This window comes from Corvus moneduloides, chromosome 21 (assembly GCF_009650955.1).
Source record: "Corvus moneduloides isolate bCorMon1 chromosome 21, bCorMon1.pri, whole genome shotgun sequence".
Classification (NCBI taxonomy): domain Eukaryota; kingdom Metazoa; phylum Chordata; class Aves; order Passeriformes; family Corvidae; genus Corvus; species Corvus moneduloides.
This window is the reverse complement of record NC_045496.1, coordinates 5,348,121-5,369,565: the sequence shown is the minus strand read 5'-3', so window position 1 is coordinate 5,369,565 and position 21,445 is coordinate 5,348,121. Positions and strand designations below refer to the sequence as shown.

At 56.7% G+C, this 21,445-nt stretch overlaps 1 long non-coding RNA gene across 1 annotated transcript; it reads right to left on the bottom strand.

Moving 5' to 3' along the window:
• Positions 1–295: 295 nt before the first annotated feature.
• On the bottom strand, positions 296–3,769 carry LOC116454321. The gene is made up of 2 exons (XR_004244061.1): positions 2,896–3,769; positions 296–693 (listed from the first exon to the last, which is right to left on the bottom strand). It is a non-coding gene; the product is annotated as an uncharacterized LOC116454321 (long non-coding RNA).
• Positions 3,770–21,445: the final 17,676 nt, after the last annotated feature.

Sequence of the window (21,445 nt, the reverse complement as noted above, 5' to 3'; positions counted from 1 at the left end):
CATATCTTTAATTGCTGATATTTCTGCTCTTCTCAAACCCGGCTCCACCGACTCCAGTCTAAGCAGAGATAACGAACCACGCTGAAGTGCCGTGGATTCGTGCTGTATTTACGCCTCGACTTGTTTGCTACTTTCCTGGGGTTTCACCTCTCTGCCTGGGGTTGGAATGCACAGCCCTGCTGCCGCTCGCCTCTGCAGCCAGGTGTGAGGGTGGAAATACAGCCTGGCACCTCTGTCTAACACCCCCTCCCAACTGGCCCCACTGCATCCTTAGGGAAAACTACTTTTTTTGGGGGGGTAGTAAATCTCTCTTCCTGGGGACATGGCTGTGTGGTGATCTTGGAGTTGGATGTGATGCCACCTGGTCTGGGTGGCGGGGTTGGAGGTTGGGGCATGGGTGGTGGCAAGGAGAAGGATGGGTTGGGTTGGGTTGGGTTGGAAATCAAGTCTCCTGAGAAGAGACTCTGTTCCCCTCTCCAGAGGAGGTTCTTTCAGCCTAAGAGTAGAGGTGGCTGTTGGGTTGCTGAGTTATTGTTCAGGAGGCTTAAAGGGACTCAAGGCTGGGTGAGGGTCCTGTGAAGGATGCACAGGGCAGGCTCCGAGGTCTGTGAGGAGGGAGAACCAAAGTGTTCATCTTTCGTGGAGAAGGGAGTTACTGCAATGGGTCTGGTTCATTGATGGAGAGCCACGTTGCTGGAAAAATGAATGGAAAGTCTTGCTTGGTGCCCAAATGGAATGTCTTGGGTGTGGGAATTGGACCATGCCAACCCAGAACAAGGATTTAGTAGGCAATTTCTGGTAACATGGAAAAGAAAAGAAATACCCCATCCCAGTGCAAGTAATTGTTTTAGGTAAAGCCAGAATGTTTGGTTTAGCCTGAAAGGTTTTTGTTTTGTTCTGTTTTGTTTGGAGTTTGCTTAATTTACTTAGATTTCTTCTTTTACATTGAGATAATTTTTTAAATTGAAAAAAAATAGGTTTTTTTTTTTAATGAAGAAGTCAAGAAGATGCTTTTAGAAAATGCCCAAATACAACAGATCATCAGGTGACTGATAGGAGAAGGTGGTTTGACATCTTCAAAGCCATCTCCTCTGCCCAGCACCGGTATTTCTTTTTTTCACTCCAAACAATTTTTCAATTTCACCCTGAGTTTCAGGATGATTCAGCCTTTTTGAATCTTCCAGTTGTTTGTGAATTTTCTATTCCCTCAAAACCAAACAAAGAAAATCCCCTTCAGCTCCTAGAAAGTTGACAGTGACCCAGAGAGTAGAGCACAGTGCAAGTCCCCTCACAGCCTCCCAGCTGGTGCCTCCCTGCCAGGGTTGGAGCTGGCCATGCAAAGACAATGGGGACACTCCTGGATCATGGGTGGAGGATAACTTGGAAACACTGTGTTACCCAGAGGGTGACTCCGTGTTTTAGGGAGTTGCTGTGATGTGTTGGTTTACTCCTGCATCCTCCTGAGTCCAGAGGTCTGTCCCAGGAGGATGTCCTGGCCTCCAGGCTTAACTGTACTCCTGCACTGCCGGTTCTCCATCCCAAGCTTTGGAATTTTCTCTCCCCTAGGAGCATGTCCTTGTGCCCTACTTGTGGGAGAGATGGAAAAGGAGAGCTGCAACGTCTTGGACCCCTTGAGATTTTGTTGCCCGCTGTTGGAGCTGTTTGTGCAATAGGGTCTTTTCCATGGTGTCTTTCTGTAAGAATGTGGGATGACCTTATCTACCAGGGTGTTGGGTGTCCTGGGCTCTGCCCCATGGCAGGCTGACATCTCCCTGTTGTCCTGCCCCATAGCAAGGAAGCAGCTGAAGCAGAAGGAGATTTGGGCTTTACTGGGTTCAACAGCTGGATCTATCCCCTTTTTGCTGTTTTTCCTCATCTGAAGCAAATAACTGAAGGGAAGGCTGGTGAGCCTGGATGCAGGTAGGGGTTGGGAATTGAGCTGAACTCCTTGGCTGGAAGGGCAGGTCATTTTGCAGGAATGCCAGCTAAGTTGGCTTTCCTTAGCCATGCTGGAGCTATGAAACGTGAGGATGAGATGGAGACCCCATCAGGGGTCATGGCACACATAGGAGACAGGCTGGTGAGGGACTAGGAGATGGGAGCTACAGGGAGGACAGCACCCGTGGAAGGGGCCACCTTGGGATCAGCTGGCCTCAGCTTGAGGGGCTGGTGGATAAACAAAGCTTTGGGTGTTTAGTAGGGGGGAAAATATTTTTCCTGTATTGTTTTTTTCTTCTCTGCTTCTCCTCCTTCATCCTCTCCTTTATTCTTTCCTGCAGTGCTACAACAGCTGGTTTGAGGCAGGACAAGAGGAAAGTCTAGCCAGTGTCTGAGCTCCCCTTTGCCCCAAACCTCCCACTGCTGCCATCCAGTCTGCGCTGAAAAAACCTTGGGAAATATCAGGTGTGCCCTGCAGATGGAGTGAGGGGGCTGGGGCACTCTGGTGACAGGGACAGCCCCAGGTAGAACGGACAGCCCTGGGCAACAGCCTCGGGCAGCTTGGGAGGGCAAAAGCCTGTGGTGGATGGAGGGAGAAGATATCACTGTGCTGTTAACAGAGGATTTAGGTGGTGAAACACAAATGGGACCTGGTGACTTGTGTGGGGAGCAGAGGTTGGGCTTGGGCTCAGCTATGAGGAGCATGAGAGGGAGGGTACAGGATGGGCCCCAGGTACCAATTCCTGATGACACCCCTGCGGCAGTCCCAGTCACCCCCGAGTCACATCCTGCTTGTGCTGGCTCATGTCTCATCCTGCTGCCTGCAATTTCTCTATCCCTTTCACTCCTGCCAGCGTTTCCTGGCTGCTGAGGTTGCTGCAGGGCTTGTGGGGAAGGCAGGGCTGGAGGGAGCTCCCAAGGCACCAGGGAATTTGGAATGGGAGTGGTTTTACTCACCTAGGGATGGTCAGAGCCTGGTCCTGCTCCGGCTCCTGGCTGTGTCCTGCCATCACTTCTTTCACGCCCCGACTGCCGGCTCTGTGGGGCCACAGGGGCTCTGGCCACACATCTCCTGGTGCAGAGTGAGGGCTCACAGGTCCCCCACACACCCATCCTGCTGCCTCCAGCTCCAGCTGGCAGCTAAGTTAGGAGTGAACTGGATGCTTATTTCCCTCCTGTCTCCTGCCCTGAGCCCTGCACCGGGCTATGGCTCTGCAGGGACGTTTGGGAGAGCAGAGCCGCGGCTGCAGATCGTGCTCCTGTGGGGCTGTTGGTGAGGACCCAGCCTGGCTCCACAGTCCCAGGCTGAGCCACACTTGGGTCCTGCAGAGAAAACAAGCACTGAACTCCATCCTACCCTATTTTACATCAGAACTGCCATTTAAGGGAGGATTTGGAGAGAAGACATCTTCTTATTTCAGATCCCTTTTGCAGTGCTGGACCTCGCTCTACAGAGCATCCCAGCAGCTAAAGGGTGATCCTGTGCTCGACGGGTCCCTGTCTTGTGCCCAGTGCCCTCTCCTTCTCCCCAGCCCCATCTCCAGAGGGGCTGTAATTCCAGCTCCATCTCCGGGGGGGCTGTACTTCCAGCTCTGCCGGCAGCAGGCTCCGGGAAGGGCAGTGTCCTCCTCCAGGACGGTTTGTGCCCTGGCCCTGGAGCAGCCAGGCTGAGCCAGCCAGCGCGGGGGGTGAGCAGCGGCCGAGCCGGTGCCTCGTGGCTCTGCTCAGCGCTGGGGTGCTGAGCTTAGGATTTCTGGCCTTGGAGTCCTTCTGCATTGGCCAGGAGATTTCAAGGGGAGTTTTTGGCCGAGCAGGGAGATGCTGCAATATACCAGCAAGCTGGAGCCTCGGAGAGGCAGGGGAGGGTCAGCTCTGTCACAGACCCTCTGGGATAACCTTGGTCAAGGCTTTGTGCTTTGCTTGTCCTGCTGTAAAGCAGCACCGTGTCTCCCACTCCTGTGCTGGGAAATCTGCTTGTGCTCAGAGCCTGGCTGGCAAGGAGGGAGAGTGGAGGGGGTCTGCGCAAACACTCGCGTTTTAGCACCCGGGTTTAGCCTCGGAGGAGCTTTCTCCCTGCGTGGTTTTTACCCAGGTGTGACCCTGCCTTTGCGCCGGCTTCCTACCCCCTGTGCTGAAGGAGAAGCTGAGTCCCGGCAGTCGGCAGAGGGCTGGCAGCTCCTGCCAGAGCTGCACTGCAGCAGGGCTGAGCCATGGATCCCTGAACCCGGGGGTCACTCCCAGCAGACCTCACAGCTGTGGGGCTGGAGCTGCTGGTCCCACTGTTACCCCTGAGCAGCATCGTGTGGGATCGCAGCTGCCACCCTCACGCAGCGTGGAGGCCTGTGGTGGGCTGCAGGCAGGGATGTGGGTGCCTAGGGAGCACCTGTGGCTAGATGAGGGGCTCCCACAGGTCGAGCCACGGGGACCACGGCACTGGGGTTCTGCATTTTGTTTATAGGAAGTCAGGACACCCCCGATGGAGCCCACGAGGGTTATTGCACGCGTGTAGGTTTGGGGCTGGGACCACCACTCTCCATGGGGTGCTGGCACCGTGCATCCCTTGTCCTCCATCATCCTCTGGGCAGCATCCAAGGGAGCACGGCCGGGCAGGGACCCAGACCAGGGGTCCCGGGTGAGGGAGGGAGGTCTGGGCTCTCCACTCCTTCCCTCCAGGCCACGCAATGGTTAAATTCCTTTCCAGCTGAGCTGGCAAGCAGAGCCCAAGCATATTAGTCAGATCCCTGTAGGGGGTGGGGAGGAGGAAGGAGAGAGCAGCGAGGAGGGGCCGGAGCGAGCCGAGCCGAGCTATTCTCCGGGGCGCGAGTGCAGGGAGGCAGGCGCAGCAGGGCTGCTGCTTCCCAGAAACTTGATTATTTTTAACCCAGGAAGAAGAAAGGAAGGAAGCGGGGGGGGGGGAGGGGGGGTGGCGAGAAGGAGGAGGAGGAGGAGGGGGTAAATCTGGAGGAACTGGAAAACAGGCAGTTGGCATTTGCAGACATTTTTGGAGAGGGGAGGGATGAAGAGCGGGAAGGCGAGCGAGGGTCGTGGTGTGGCACAGGGGTGCCAGGGCTGCCCATGTGCCTCCCCGCACGGCCCTGGCGCCGTGCTCAGGACAGGACAGGACAGGACAGGATGCAGAGCCGTGCCAAGTCCAGCTGATGGTGTCCCTGCTGCGGCCAAAGAACTCAGGCTGCCCTGTGCCTTCGCCTCCGGCCTCTGCCGGCACATGGCGGTGCCCGGGGCCGTCCTGGGGAGCAGGATGCGGCCGGTTCCCCTCCCAGCCAGCCGCTCCCACACAGCACAGCACGTACACCGGCGGTTGTGGCTTCCCGGATCCCTCCTCTCCCTGCTGCTGGGAACTGTGGCCATTTCAGAGAGCTGGGGACATGCCGGGGACCCTGTGGGACCCTTACTCTGGACACATGTTGGTGGCTTCATGGGCTGCTGGTGGAACCCCGCTCTCTCTGCAGGGCTGGGTCTTGTAGGGGTTCTGTGAGGAGCTGGGGCTCCCCAGATTGCTCTGCAAGGCTCAGGCTGCCGAGGGAGGGACACTGGAGGTGTCATGGAGGAGAAGGCAAGGTCTTTTTCCTCGCATTGCCTCCCTAGGCTTCAGTGGAAGTCTGGTATCAGAGACCTGCAGAAAGGCCTCGGTGGCAGCCCGGTGGCAGTTCCAGGGTGCATTTCATGGCTGTGTCTACTCCTGGGGCAGTACTTCTGAAGCCCTGCAGTTTCCAGGTCTTTGGGAGAACATGACCCCAAGCCCACAAGTCAGTCACAGGCCTGGGCTCCTCGTGGTCCAGCTCTGGGTCAGGATGGGCTGGCCAAAAGCTCCTTGTGAAGGTCAAACAAAGCCCGAGCTCACAAGGGGAAGACCTGCCCCTGCTCGTATCACATATTTGTTTCACTGCAGCATCCACACGTGTTGGAAGCTCAGTGTCCTCCACAGCTGGAGCACTACCAGCCCTGGCTGTGGTGCTTTGCTGGAGCTGGACACCCCATCCCTGAGATACAGAAGCGCATGAGGGAGCACAGCTTTGGGAGCGGAAGGCACCGCTGCGATGGGACGTGGGCAATGGGCAGAGCTGGCGCTCCCCTCTGTGACCTTTGCCCAGGGTACCCTGCACTGGGAGGTGGCATCATCTCCACAGACAAGCCATGGCCAGCCAAGGGAACAAGGGGACGAGTCTCTCCCCAGGCAAGTTTTGCCATCCTGGCCTTTTGTGGCACTTGTGCTGTCGTCTCCTCTGATCTGCCACAGTGGCCAGATCCTGAACGAGACTGATTTTATCCGCACAGCAACATCAGTGCCCTGTACCCATGGGAGAAAAAGTCCTTGATTTAGCAGACATGACCAGACCTGGCCAGAAAATGGATATTGTTCCTCAAAGGCAGAGAGGGACAAGGACAAACAGCTGAGTTGAGCCAATTTGGGGTCAGGCATTGCTCAAAGAGCATGCTGGCAGAGCATACTGACTGCTGGGGTTTGCTACAAAAATGCCTTCTGACAGAGGTGTCCCTGCACCGAGGGGCCTAGGTGGGGCTCACCAAGGGTATTTGCCATGGTTTAGACCCCAGGGCAAAGTCACCCCATCCCAGCTGAGCAAGCTGAAGTTGGGGAGCTTGCCTGTTGCCAGGCTGGATTGCTAGCGAGGAAATCATGTCCAACCTGCTGAGTATTCCCTGGCGCCTCCTTTCCAGGCATTAAAAGTGCTAATTAAACCAGAGCTGTGCTCCAGTATCTGGAGGGATCGGCTGCCTTTCCCAGCAGACGGGCCACGAGCCTCTGCAGGGACGGTCCCCGGTGCCATCCTGCAATGGAGAAGGTCGCTTGGCTGTGCTGCTCTGTGCTCCCAAATCTTGAAGATGGGTGGTGCAGCCCTGGAGCTGGGGACGCTTCCAAAGGAGCTCATCTGCAGGGCAGCCCCATAGACAGCTGAGTGGGATCATGACCGCCCCAAACCCATGGAAGTGATTGAGACAGGGCACTCAAATTCTCCTTCTCACCTCTTCTCCTCTGAGGTATTCGGAGCTGGCTGTCACCACAGAGCTGGGGGGGCACATGGCGGGTGTTTCCAGTGGGAGGCAGGAATTCCTGACTCACAGCCAGTTCTGGGTGTTAATTCCCTCCTGGGAGTCCCAGCCACATCCCAGACCTGCAGAGAGCACAAAAGCCCCTCAGAGGGCAAAGGGCTCAAGAGGGGAAAGGGTAACTCCTCTCGTGGTGGGGAGGCAGGATGGAGGAGAGGACAGGAGGGATGATTTTTATTCCTGTGAATTTGCACAAGTGACCTCCCATGATTTCCTGAGACTCAAGGGAGCTGAGGAGCTGCAGGAGCAGCATACATTGGGGTGCCTAGCTCTAGAATTCACGTCCCCACTGCTTGGAGGAGGTGTGTGCATCCCCTGGACTCTGGGGTGAGGCCGAGGTGTCCATCTGACTGTCTGCTGTTGGCCTGGGGAGCAGCTCCACGGGCGCTCACGGCCGAATGCTGCCTGCTGGGGAACTGCCCCTCCACTGGGACACCCCAACCTCCCCAGGGGGCCCTTTCCCCCGGCCCTGCCCGCTGTGCCCTCAGCCCCATAACCTGGGCTGGCAGGGAGAGTTGAACCCAGCAGCTGCACCCCAAAACCAGCCAAAGACCCAGGGCCGGGTCAGGAATTCCTTGCCCCCGTGGCCTCCTCCACAGCCACTGCTCTGGGGGCACCTGGGGCTGGGGCTTGCGGGGGGCGCGGGCGATGGAGGACCCTCCGAAGAGCCCCTTGTGCTGGAGGGAGCCCAGCTCACCACCGGCAGGGTATTTTTTTTCTCCCTCGCTCTTTGTTAAGCTCCCTTTCAGCTGAAATGGCAATGCCTGGGTGTTCTGAGCTGACAATAATTGCTGCAGTCTAGACACTGTCTGGTATGAGGCACGGGGAATCAAAGAGGCCCCTTCTCTCACTGCGACTTTCACACATGCTCCCTCGCTCCGGCTCCTTCCTTCTCCCTCTCCCATGTTCCCTTGGTCTTTGCCTTCTTTTTTTTCCCCCCTTGTTCCCCTCTATCTGCCTCTCGCCGAGATGGAGGAGAAGCGTCAGCATCTTCCCCCCCACGCTCTCCCTCTCTGCCGTCTGTTCCTCTCTCCCGCTCCCCCTCTCCCTCGCTCCTTCTCTCATCTGTCTCCTCTCTCCTTCCTCCACTCTTACCTTTATGCTATTCCCTTCCTCCCAAAGTTAGCAGAGAAGCAGGAGCGGGGGGCTGGCAGTGCTGGGGGTTTAACTCTTTCCTCACCCTCTCATAGGTTCTCCTCCCCATCCCAGCCCCTTGCTGGGGTCCAGGGTGTCCTGGCTGTTTTGGGGTGCTGGGATCCTCTCTGGGGCTGTGGCGTCGGTCCTGCAAGGGGTTGAGGAGGTGCTGTCAGGGCTGGTCTGGGCAAAGGGGGCTGGACCTGGATCCGAGGGGATCACCTTTGCTCTCTTCTTGCCTTCCCCACACCATAGGTGTCTCTGGCCGCAAGGGAGCCCATCCATGGGGACACGGGTTGTTCCTTCAAGTGCTCTAGTGAGCCAAAAAGGTTTTTTTCCACCCACTGCAGACCTCAGCAGAGCTCGCTGTGCTGCTGGAAGGGGAGATTGATCCCAGCTCACACATGGCTCGCAGTAATGCTCCTGCTTCAGGCTGAGCTCAGCTGCCCCAGCGCTGCCCCGTGCCTGCTGTGGTCTCCGGCCGGGCCAGGTCCCTCTGGCATTTCCATGGGATTCCATGTGGTCAGTTCCAGTCATGCTCAGGAATTAGGCTTTTCTGCTATAATGTATTAACAGATCATTTCCAGCTCAACCCTGGACTTCTATTAACCTCTGATCCCTGTGCAAAAGACCCGTTTTCTAGAAAGCCCAACAAACCCTCTCAACTTTTAGTTCATGTGAGATCTTACTTCAGAGAATGGACCATAACTGGGGAAACTGAGGCAAGAGACAGTGAGCACATTGGGTCAGTCTGCTGAGGTCAAGTCTGCCAAGGGGCCACACAATCACCTTCTTTGGGACCCAAATTTGTCCATCCATGGACACGAGTGAGCAGCTCTCCTGCGACCTCCAGCATCTCACCTCCAGCCGTGCTGCTGCTTACCACGGAAAAGTCACATTAGGAAAGTATGTGATGTATTTTTAACTGTCTATAATGCAATTTAACAGCTGGAAGGGAGGAAGAACGCCAGCCCCATGCAATCCGCCAGCTCTCTACTGTCCACAAGCGAGGGCTCTGTGGACTCAAGGGTTTTTGGTATGGTTGGGGACCTTGTTTGGGAAAAGGGCAGGAAACAACCTCATCCTCGAGATGGGCTCTGACTCATGAAAGGCAGCGAGTGCAGGATGGAGGTGAGAGCACTCAGCAGCTCCCAGTGTGACACGCTTGTCCCCAAAAGCCACCTTGCTGAGTGCTGTGGCCAGATTTGATTCCCCAAAGAGCTCCGTCTCTTGGCCGTGCTTTGGCATTGGGATTCTTTGCATGCTCTGGCAACGGGGCCTGCAGTGGAGGTTTCTGGGATCCCCTCTGCCCTGGAGGCATTTATCACAGGATACTTTTCCCCTGCCATTCACAGTCCCAGGCTCCTGCCATGCTCCCAGGGCTGGATTTGCTGTGGAGGTGGGTGCTGCCAGGCTGCACCATCCCCCTCCTCCCCCAGGATGGGAGGTGTGCGTGCCCCCCATGCTGCTCTCCCAGCCAGTCCCCAACACCTCCTTCTCTGTGGGGAGGGAGCCCAGCAGGGCTGTGGTGTGAGCAGGATGCTGTGCCCAGGGGTCTGATGCATCACCTCCTTCCTTCCTTCCTTCCCTGCCTGCATCCCACAGGAGCCTCTGTCTCCAGTGCACCGAGATCCTGCCAGTGAGGGGTAGAAGGGCCTATATTTGTGTTCCTCCATGCCAGCCAGGTAGAAGTGCTCCTGCGCTGTCAGTAATGGGTCTCTAATGGGGCTGAGCCCTAATGGGGATCCTCTGTGGTGTGTGGCTTACCACAGTAGGGCTTATCTGGGGTGTTTGGGTTGGTTTGCTGCCTCCAAGCAGCTGAGTTTGTTGCCGTCACTGGTGTTACTCCCCTCTGCTTCTCCTTGGAGGACTTCTCCCCGCAGTGGTCCCCAATACTTAGAGGAAGACAGTGAGACCCATCTTCAGCCCTACCCCAGGGGACACCCCCAGGGCAAGGCCCCTGTGTGGTGCTGATTTTCCCCAGGGCAGCTCTTGGGGGCTGGAAGCTGCTGGCAGCTGGTTCCTCTATTCAGGCCTTTGCACACATACTGAAAAAATGAGCCCTGGGACGGCCCAGTGCGGAGGGGGCTCAGTGAGGGGGGCTCTGGTGAGCACTGGGAGGATGTAGGACCCAGGGATGCTCAGAGCTGCTGCTGTTTGCTCACCTTTATGTGGGAGCTGTTGTGAACTCAGATGGAGCCTCCTCGGGCTGGGGCAGCATCACTGGGCTTAGGAAGGGCTGAGAGAGGGAGAGCAAGCAGAAACACAGGCACAGGGAAGGAAATGAATGGCTGAAGGTCATCCCCAGGCCAGTGGCAGAACCAGGAATAAATTCCAGGTGTGCTGAACTGGTGCTTGGGTTGTATTCGTGCATGCGGTTGCATTAACACTGCTGTCCCTGAGCGGGGGCCAGTACTAGAAATAGTTTCCCAGAGCCACTGGTGCCCTCCAGGCCACAGTGCAGGCTGCGGGGTTGGGAGAAGGAGAGGTCTGCATGTTTGGGGTCCCTTTTCCCCCTGGAGTGTCTTCCAAGCCTCGATCTGTGGATGGGGAATGCTGTTGGATGCCGGCTGATAAGGCAAAGTGGTTAAAAACACTGCCTTTATTTGGAAGCTTATCTCCAAATCCTAATGAAAACACAGAGGGAAGCCGGGGACAGCGGAGGGGGAGGACTCACACCCCAGCGTGGTGGGGACCCAGCTGGGCCATGCTGAGCAGGGGCACCAGTTTGGGGATTTAAAAGCTTTGGGGCAAAACCCAAGGAGCCAGAGCTTGACCATGGGTCCCACACCCAAGGAGAGGGTGCCTGCAGGGGCAGCTGCAGCCCTGCTCCGAGTGCCCCGAATCTGGGATTCCTCCAGAGTTGTTTTTTTTAATTAGGGGCTCAATGAGGAAGAAAAAGCTTGAAACCAAGGAAACAAGGGAGACAGAAAGGAAAATGTCGGCTCCTGCAAGACAGAGTGAGCTGGCTCTAGCACCCTGGGGTGAGAGTGGGTGCTGCCCCTGCTGCCCTGACCCCTCCTCTGTGGCTGTGGGGCAGAAAGGTGACCAGGTTGAGATGCAATGAAGAAATGAGAAGGTGAAAGGAAGTCTTGTGCAGGGAGGGATGAAGGGCTTTGCCCTGGAGGGTGCTGAGCTGCTCAGGAGAAGTTGTTTTGGTGCAAGAGGGACGATGGAGGAGGTGCAGAGTTTTTTAGGGTATGCTGTAGAGCAGACAGCAGCTATGGTGGGCTCAGCAATCTGAGCTGGACTTTCCAGACACCAAAATAATATTCCCAGACCAAAAGTTATAGGGTAGAAGGGCTGGGAAAGCTGGGGATAAGACATGTGCGTGTGTGCGTGGATGTAGCCGTGGCTGTGCCAAGCCCCATAAATCACAGCAGTGCGGACTGAGCCTCCAGCGGAGGAAATTCTTCCTTGCCGGATTCGAACATTTCCCCTCAACAGCCTCAGCTTTCCCCACCAAGCAGCAGAGACGAGAGATCCTGATGATGGCAAGCGCAAAGCCTTTCTGGGGAGCATCCCGAAGGAGGAGTTCACTGCCCCACAGCCCACGGCGATGGGGGTGCTGGGGGTGCTCACCACCACCGCCCCATCCCGTGCTCTCGTTCCCCCATCCACGGCCGGCCGGGCCCAGCTTTGCTGTGCTGGGGGAGAGTAAGTTGATATTTTCCTGCGCGTCCCCAGAGGGTTTTTTCCATTACACAGGCAGAGCGGAGCGGAGCGGAGCTGCCTGCTCGCCCGCTCGCCCGGCTCCCCCGCCTGCAACCTCTGGCACCGCTTTTCCAGCGGCACATTGTGCAAATGTAACCTTTCAGCGAGCCACTCCTACGGCAGGAAGCCGGGGGGCTCCGCTCCTGCCAGGAACGCAGCCGGCGCGGAGCTGGAAGGCAGCCCGTTAATCAGAGCCGGCTGACAGCGAAGCGCACAGCCTGGGCAACAGATTTCTGCTCCCTCTCCCTCGTTCGCGCTGCCTCGCCTTCCCGCTCCCGCTCGCTGCCGCTCGGCTACACGGTCTGCCCTGCCATCCCGCCTGCCTCCCCATCCTCATCGCCATCCTCATCCTCATCCTCATCCCCATCCTCATCCCCCGCTTCCTTCCCTTCCTCATCCTCCGCTTCCTCAGGGTGCCAGCTGGGCTCCTGCTCCCAAGCTCTCGCTTTCCCTCCCCGTGCCGAGCAAGAGCTGCCCGTGCCTCTTGGCATGAAACCCTTTGGGATGCAGGTGGGGACCCCTCCCAGCAACCACTGTGAGGAGGGGACTGGCTGTGACAGCAGCAGCCAGGCCGGGGCGAAGCACACACCGGAACATCGTGCCCATTTCCAGCCGGCAGCACCATGCTCAGGGATGCTGTGCTGGAGGGTGGGACCCCTGTGTGGCTACAGTGCTCCCCAGGACCTTGTACAGGGTCCCCCCAGTGACCCACCCAGCCAGGGGCTCCCTGTGACACCCTAGTCAGGGCTGCGCCCCAGGGGCTGGGTCACAGTCATCTTTCTCTGTCTTTGAGGCAGACCCTTGCCCACCTCCTGCCTGCACCAAAGAAATGTGAGGTTTATCTCCCGTGTGGGGAGCAAATACATTGGGGGGGCTCTGCCCTGCACCCACACACCAGGACATCCACACCAGCACTGGCAGCCGCTGCCTCTCAGGAGGGTTTATCCCTGGCTCGTTTCCCCTGGCTTGTGGCAGCACTGTGGGTTCAGTGTGATATCTCAGATGTGCAGGGCCAGGGGCCTCTCCCTGGGAAAAGGGGCTGGCTGGGTGGGAGCCAGGCTGTCCCATCCAACCCCCATGGGCTGTGTCCCCACTGGGGAGGGCTGGGGTGGGATGAGGTGGCTGCACTGGCCAAGGCAATGGCTGGTGGGACCAGCTTGGGTAGTGTTCCCCAGGTACCAAACACATCTTCACACCCAGGTAAAGTCCAGCAAGGAGGAAAAGGCAGAAGAAATCCCATCATGACGCCTGCAACAGGCTCCCTTTGGTGCAGGAGGAATGTTGGACACCCTTGCTTTGGGCTTGCCAGGAGCAAAAGGGCACCAAAAATGGTTGCATCCAGCCCTGTTCTTCCCCAGTTCCTCCTGCCCCTTCAAGACCAAGCACTGAGTGTTTTTCTCCCCCAGTGATGTTCTGTTGGAAGCACCAGGGATTCTTCCAGGCAGGGACTGCTGCACAGTGCTGTGACTTTGGGGGCAAGATTCATCCCCCTCCTGATTGCATAAAAAAACCATTAAAAAACCCCATTGCTTTGGTCTAAGCAGTATGTGGGTTCTGGGCTCACAGGCATGGCCGAGCAGAAATGCAGGGGGCGTTTTTATCTGCTCCTGGAAATGTCTTTGCTTTGCTGAGGATGAAGGGTTTGGTTTTTGGAGCTGTTGAGCCTGGCATGGGCTGAGCTGTGGGTTCAAGGGCTCTTCCAACTGCCCTCAGCCTCATCCCTAGCCCAGCCCATGGGACCGGCCCCCTGCATTTATTTTTCATTTCTGATTTCTTCCAGCATTTGAAACACAAAATGTGCTGCATTGTAGCATCTGCTTTTGTGGTATTTCCAGCCCAGATGGAAGCAGGAGGCACTCAAAATTCAGAGATGGAAAAAAAAAAGGATCTGGTGAGATTTTGTCTTCCTGCCAAACTCACCAAACCCAGGATGCTGGGAGAACCCTGCTGTGGACGCAACATCCCAGGCCCTCAACTCTTCCATCCGTTTCTGGTTGTCTGCTCTTTGCTCATCCCAAACCATCCTCTCGTTCCCAAATCACTTTCAGGACGCTGCACAAAGCCTGACCCTGCTGTTGGAGCTGTGGATGGGCGGATAATACAGTCGCTGAATTTATTTCACCTTTTCCTCTGGTTGCGAATTGTCCGGGAGCAGATGGCGATTTTCTCAAGTGTATCCGTTATTCGAAGTCACTCACTGAGACAGCGATGGCTCAAACAAATCCCAGGCCCCCTGCAAAGCCATCATTTGGTCTTTCCATCTGCCCAGCCGCCACTGTCGGCGTGGGCTCGGCTTCCGCCAGCGCGCCGGAGGGAAGCGAGGAGCCAGGAGAGCCGGTGGATGTGGTCAGCCCCGTTGTCTGCACCTCTCTCCCACTTCATCTCTGTGGAATGCTAAGCTCTGGAGGGTGGCAGGAGCGACTGGGATCCACATTCCACCTTTACTGGGGTTTGGGAGGTTTGGGGCTGCGCTGTCTTGCTCGCATGGTGCCTTCCTGTGTAGTGACAGGGTGAGGGTAACTCACTGGGACAGTGCCCAGTTGCAAACCGGGAAGCTGCTTCTCAGGAGAGGATGCCAGAGGGTGTTTCTGCTGCACCTCCCTGCGTGGCCCCGCAGGAAATGTGTGTTTCTAAGGTGGTGAAACACCGAAACAGCCCCAGGAAACCTGAGGCCTCATGTGTGCGGTGTCCCTGCGGCACAGGCTGGTGTCGCAGCCAGGGCTGAAGGTGCTGAGGGTTTGTCTCTGCAGGAGTGTGCCCATCTTTGGGTGATGGATATGGAGAGGGGACCTGCAAAAGCAGCCTGAGGACGACTGTAGGTGACCAGAGCCCTCCCTGTGTTGGTGGCACCTTGTTGGAGAAGCCTGGGCAGGTCTGCGAGGAATGGGTTTTGACTGGTGGCTTCTGCCAACCTCCTCCAATACCTCCAAGGAGACCTGTGTGCCCAGGGCTCTGCTCTGGGCTTTGGTAGATTGGGAAGGGGCCAGGTGCAGGCTGTGATCCATCCCCCGGATAACCCCCACCCCCAAAACCCAATAGGGTTATTGTGAAAATGAAGAGAACCGGGGAGAAACACATGAGTTCACAAGCTCACTCTCAGCCCAGCAGTCAGTCCCTGGAGCTGGGGCTCCAACTTCCCCACCCAGAGAGGGGCTGAGCCAGAGAAATGCTCCCGCAGCGATCTGCTCCCTCCTCCTGGCTGCACTGCCCTTCTTTTTTTCCCCCCCACATCTTCTTTCTTATTTCCTCCCCAGCAGAGACGCAGAGGTGGCCGGAGGGGACTCGGTGTCCTCTCGAAGGGATACCAGGGCCATGCAGAGGGCACTGGGGGGGCTGTGAAGGGTTTTCAAAGGGTGAAACACTTTGAAATGCAGTTTCCTCTCCCCTCTTCACCTCCCCCCGGGCTAAACAAATACCCCCCGGCCGGGAGATGCCTCCCGCATCCCGCAGGCTTTTGTTCCCAGGCTTTTGTCTAGGGCTGGGAAAGGGGCCAGGATCCCTCAGCCTCCCCAGGGACACACATGCAGACAGGGTCTTGCCTGCTTGGGATGCTGAGAGGGAGGCAGGAGGTGAGAGCTGCCTGTGCCCGCTGCCCAGAGCTTGGGGACATCCCATGAGCCATCTTGGTGTCCCTTAGTGGCTTCCAGCCGCTGTCCCCCTTGCTTGTCACATCACTGGCACTTTCTGCCCATCCCTGGGAGCTACTCATGGGACAGATCCTGGTCCATCCTGCCCCCACTGTGTCTCCTCTTGGCATCCTGCCACCAGTGCAGCCTGCAGGCTCTGTGTATGGCCAGTGCCACCAGCTCATGTCCTCTCTGTGGACATCCTCAGATGCCAATTGACACCCATCACCCATGGGACCCTCCAGGCAGAGGGTCACCGGCTGCATCCCCATCACAGGAACTCTACAGAAGCCCAAGCAAAAATTATGTGGGTTTTACAGTGACCTCTGGCCCTCAGGAACTCATCACCAGGCTTTTCATTTACATCCCAAAAGCCACCTTAATTACACCGCGGGGAGGGATCACTTCCAGCATTTGCTTTTTGGGGCAAAAGGTTGATGGGAAAAAATCCTGTGAACAGTCAGACATCCCTGAAGAGACTGAGGAGACTGGAGAGCCAGCCTCAAGCCTGTCCCTGCCAGTGACAAGAAACACCTTGACGAACTGAAAGCAAAGGTGAGACTCCAAACAAACCCTCTGGAAACCAAACCCTCTGGAAACCAAACCCTCTGGGAGCCAACCCCCATCTTTTCCCCGGGGCAAAGTGTTTCTCTGGTGACTACGTTTGGAAGAAAACAGGATTGTTTGAAATCTCCCCTGTTGTTCCTGCCTCCCGCCAGGAATTACAAAAAGAAAATAAATACCCGATTTTTGTTATTGAAACTTTGAAAGTTCCCCTGGGAAGAGCAGACCTCGTTTGCCCCAGCGCCACAGTCCCTTCATGTCCCTGTCCCTGCGGGGCCAGGCAGCCGCCGCTGGTCCAGCCTCTCCGGCCAGCTGCAGCCAGGGATGTGCAGAGCCTTTCCAGACAACAAAAGCTCTCTGGCTGCCTGATTTCCCTCTGCCTTATCTCCCTCCGCGATAGCCAGGTTATCGGGAAATGGAAAAGGGCTCAGGACAGCCTGACCCCAATCCCTGGGGGCCAGGAGAAGGTGGCGGGGGGGGGGCGGGGGGGGGGGAGGGCAAAGCTCTGCGTAGGCGGGGGGCTGTCAGCGCTCAGGGGTCCCATCCTGCGTGGGGCAGAGCCCTTTTTCTCCCACTGACATCTTCCTTGTGTGCAGTGGGGTGAGCAAAACCTCCTTGGGGAGCAGCTTTGGAGCCTGGGTGAGCACGGAGACCTCCGGTCCCCGCCTGGACACCCACCCGGGGGCAGCGGCGGGAGGCTGAGCCCCGGCGGGGTGGGCGGAGGAGCTGCGGGGCTGGACGGTGGGAGAGCAGCCCCGGCACCGCGCTTGTCACCCAGACAAGAGATCAATAACTAATTTCACTGCAGCAGCAGCGCCGGGTTTTTTCCAATAATTGTGAGCCGGCGGTGGGGAATGAGGCTCTCAGCACCGCTCCACACCAGCCTGCACCCGATCAATCGCCACACCGCTGGGGCAGCAGGAAAACTCATTTTTCTCCTTTTCTTCCCTCTCTTTCCTTCTCTCCTTCCTTATCCCAATCCATTCCCTCCTCCTCCTGCTGTGGCGCTGCCTGAGCTGAGGGCTGTGTCCCCACGCTGGGTGGGATGTGGACTTGGGCTTTCCCAAGCCGGCCCCACGGTGGTGGGGACAACAGCTGAGCCTCCTCTGCTGCCTCAACAGCCCGGAACACTTTGGTCCCTGTCACCCACGGGCCGGTCCCAGCAGCTCGGGTGAAGGTGGCAGAGCAGAGATTGCTCCTCTCCTTGGTGGGATCAGGGGCTCCCAAGGGTGCCTTGGCTACTGCATTATGTCTTTTGGTGGCCTGTTGGTGCTCTTGTGTGGTCCAAATGTGACTCTTACTTTTTATGGCCTTTTTTCCTTGGGTTTTCATTCCCTGAGTGATTGATCTGCTCCAGGTCAAGGATCCTACTGAGTTTCTCCTGTAATTATCCTTTATCCCTTCTGCTTCTGCAACTTTGCAGTGCCTCGGTTTCCCTCTTCGTATCTATAATAGAGGGGTTTGAGAACACCCCTTCCTGCTCCTTCCTGTGCCATTACGAGCCACCATGTCCAAGGCAGAAGGTGTTGCTGGTTTCCAGCTCACAGGGTAGTGCTTGGTTTTGGGGTTCCCAGAACCATGGAGTCCCATGATCCCTGCACCTGTGAGGCGGCAGAGAGGGATGCTGTGTGCTCAGTATCTCCCTGGGATTGAGAGATGCTCCAAGGTGGAGTCTGGAGGCACCTTTGGATCTCTGCAGCACCTCCAGTGGGTTGTGTATGAGGTGCTTGGGCAGGGCAGGGAGGAAGGCTCAGCTGTGCGTTTGTCACTGCAGCACCTTCCAAGCCCATCCACACCCTGTACACCCTGTGAAGGTGGCAGCAGTGCAGCCCCTTGTTCTTCTCCCTTATTTAAGAGCCCTCTCCCTGGTTCCCCAGGACCATCCCCATGAATTAAAGACTGCCTTTGCTGCAGAGCACTGAGAGCTGCCTGCATAATTTCAAAGTTTTATGACTTGCCTTGAAGGCTCCTATTGATTGGGGTCCTCTCCGGCTGATGGAGCTTTTAGACTGGGCAAGCAAGGCTGGAAGCTCAGCCTGCCCAGCTTAGCTAAACCACAGCTTAAAACCTCTATGGCATGAGCACCAGGCCACTGCTGCTGCCGGGAGAGTCTCCATGTACACATCCACACTGGAGCTGTTTGCACTTTGAGGTGCTTTTTGGCTTCTCAGTCTCAGCCCAAGAACTGAGACTCCCCATGGGCTGTGCCACTTCCCACATGGGGTTTAACCTGCGGAATTATTTTCCTGGGTGGGTTTGAGGTGGCTTTAGGAGTGGGAGTGAGGGCATTTTGAAGGGTTTCTGTCCTGCTGAGGCTCCAGGCACCACTCACTTTCATGGGGCAGAGGGATGCTCATGGGATTTGGAGTTTATGTGCAACACCCACTGCTGGGTGCAAGCAACAGCTTCCCAGTGAGTCATGCGGTGCTGGCACAGACACACACATGGTCCAGCAAGGAAACCAGGAGCATCTCTCCACAGCTGCCATCTGCCCCATGGCTTGGCTTTGGAGAGGAATTGGTATCACCTTCACTTTCAAGCTCTCCCTGCTACTGCTGGAGGCTGTGGAGCTTTAAGGGCCACGGCACAGCCAGGGAGGGCCACTGACCATCCTTTGTGCTGGGAGGTGGGTGCACCCCCACCAGCCCGAGCATCCCCACACCTCCCACGCCACCACTCTCTCTGGGTACCATGCACAACTGAGGGCTTTGCCCACTCCACCCCTTGTACAGAGCTGGGACTGGTGGCCAGGAACCCCCTTCCCAGTGGCTGTTTGACCTCAGAGAATGCGCAGGAGTTGGTGGTGAGTGTGGCCAAGCTGTGACTCTGCAGCCACAGAATTGGCTACTTCCACCCTCTCCCAATTTCTGTGCCCTTGGGGGCCCCCTGCTCTCACTCCCTTTTCCCCCCCACCCCCAGGGGGGCCAGTGTGTGTCTGGGCTGGGCTGGAGTTTGGGACAGCAGGAGGGAGGTGGTGGGAGACCCCATGGCTCCTTTAAGAAACCCACTACCGGCTCCAGAAACCAGCTCAAGGTCACAGCGGGAACCTGCGGACTTGGCAGCAGCCAGCAGGGGAGGAGGGATGAAGGGAGGGAGGGAAGCAGCCCGAGATCAAAATGAAGTCACAGCCAGGGAGAGGGGCTGGCTGGCGGTGCAGCGCAGGCAGGAGGGAAGGTGGGGTGCAGCTGAGCAGGACGTGCAGGGGAGTCCCACCCATGGGTGTCCCCCTGGGGATTGCTGCAGCCCCAACCCCAGCACAGAGCTTTGAAGCTTCCCTGTGCCCCCCAGCTCAGAGCCCTGTGCCCTCCACAGCTCCAGCCAATGTGCCCACGGTGGTTCCAGCCAAGGAAAGTCCCTCTGAGCCCGGGGAGCCACCCTGGGAATGCTGGAGTCACTTCCCTCCCATGGGACTTCCTGGGCTCCACAGGAGGTTTTCCAGCTCCAAGAGGAGCAGAGCAGGAGGAAGCTGCTGGCTAGGAGGGTTGGATCCTGCAGCTCATGGCATGTTCCACTCCCAAACTTTTACCTTATTTTCTTTTTAAAGCAGCAGCTCCCGGAGTCCTGTGATCGCTGCTGAGTCTCTGCCTTCATTTTGGGCCAGGAGGACCTTTGGAGCCACCCTCACCAGAGACCAGAGTGGACAAAACCAAGTCTTTAAAGGCTCAAACCCCGGGAAGTTAATACAAATTAATTAAAAACTCAGAACATTTCATTTTTTTAACCTTTGGTATTGAAATGAACCTCACAATTCTGGGTGCTCCAACTTGCCCTCTGGGCAAGTAAAGCTGGGTGAGGTGAAGGCACCAGGGATGAAGATGAATGCTGTTGGAGGGGGGATGCTCACAGCAGGATTAGCACATCCCTTCACAGCGTTAGGACCTGATGGCTGAACCCATTGGGGGGTCTGGGGGTACAGGCAGGAGCTCAGGCAGACCCGACCCCAGCTGAGGGTGAGCGGTGGCTCTGAAGCTGCTCATTCTGGGGTTGGTTCAGCGATGCCCAATTTTCATTTTCATCAGCAGAATTAATCTGCGGAGTTATTTTCCCTTCCTCCCCCTCCCCTTCCTCTCCTCCCTGCTTTATTCAAAGAATTTGATCATTTCTCCCAGGAGCTCGGCACCATTAACATTCACTCCCAATGCGTGTGAGCTGCGCTGCATCCCCAAGTGCTGCTCCTGCTGCCAGCCCTGGTACCCAACCAGGCTTGGGGGAAACCTGGTCATCAACTTCTCCTTCCAACAGCCCGGGCCGGGGAGCCCCTCCACCCCCTAAATCCACATCTGCTATCCCCCAAATCCACACCTGGCTGCCACGGCACAGCAAAGGAGGATGGCATCCTGAACTCCAGCTTTGCTCTGCTGGAGCCTGGGCTTCTCCAGGAAATTAAAGCCAAGGGGCTCTGGGAAGAGCACCCAAGGCAGAGGAATGGGCAAGTGTTACAAGGTTTGGTGGTTTCGGTCAAGCAGATTGGTGACCTGGGATTTTCCTGGAGCTGCGTAAATTTGCAGGCTTGTTTTTCATTAATAAGGGTTAACTAACAAATTCCTGTTGTTATTATTGCTATTATTAGTGTTATTATCACTAATGTTATTAAATATTGCGGGCCAGGCTGCCTTCCCCAGCACCGAGCAGCTGTGGTTGGCACAGCCTCGTCCATCCAGCACTGTGCCTTGGCTCCGAGTGCTCCACAGGTCTGTGTGCTGGAGATCAATATGTAATCTTTAGAATCTATGTGGGAAGGTGTTTGGTCTGAGAATTTGCTTTCTTTGCTCAGTTGAGGTCTGAAGGGGGCCCAAGAGCTTGGGAAATTGGGAACAGAGGAAACATGGAGCCTGGTAGGTTTAATGGTTGGGTGGAGTGTGGTGGGGAGCACCATTACCTGTGCCCAAACCCAGCCAGGTTTCACCCCGGGGTTCCCCAAAAGCTTTTTTGACCCCCATTTCAGGCCCTTTTTTCCTCCACAGGTGCCCCAGCAGCAGCACAAACCCACACGTGCAGTCACTTGCTTTGCATCTGAAGGGATGCTGATGGGCAGTACCAGTCCCAGGCAGGAAAAAGGGACTTTTGCAGCAGCTGCTGCCTGTTGGATGCTGTTGAAGGCAGCAGTGGCAGCACCTGCCTGTGTGCAGGCACTGCGCCCACCTGTGCCCACCTCAATGAACCATTTCCTTCCTGAACAAGAGCCCTCCCAGGATGTCCTGCCTGGGAAATTAAATCAGCTCTGAACGGGAAGTGCAACCAAGCCGGCCCAGCCCAGGAAGAAAAAGGGCAGCAAAAGAAAAACAAATTCAGAAGCTGGAATGGAAAAAAAAGAAGTTAAATGCTGTGTGCACTGCTGTCCCTGTCACTCCCTCCACACACAAAACCATGGTCGGGAAGGC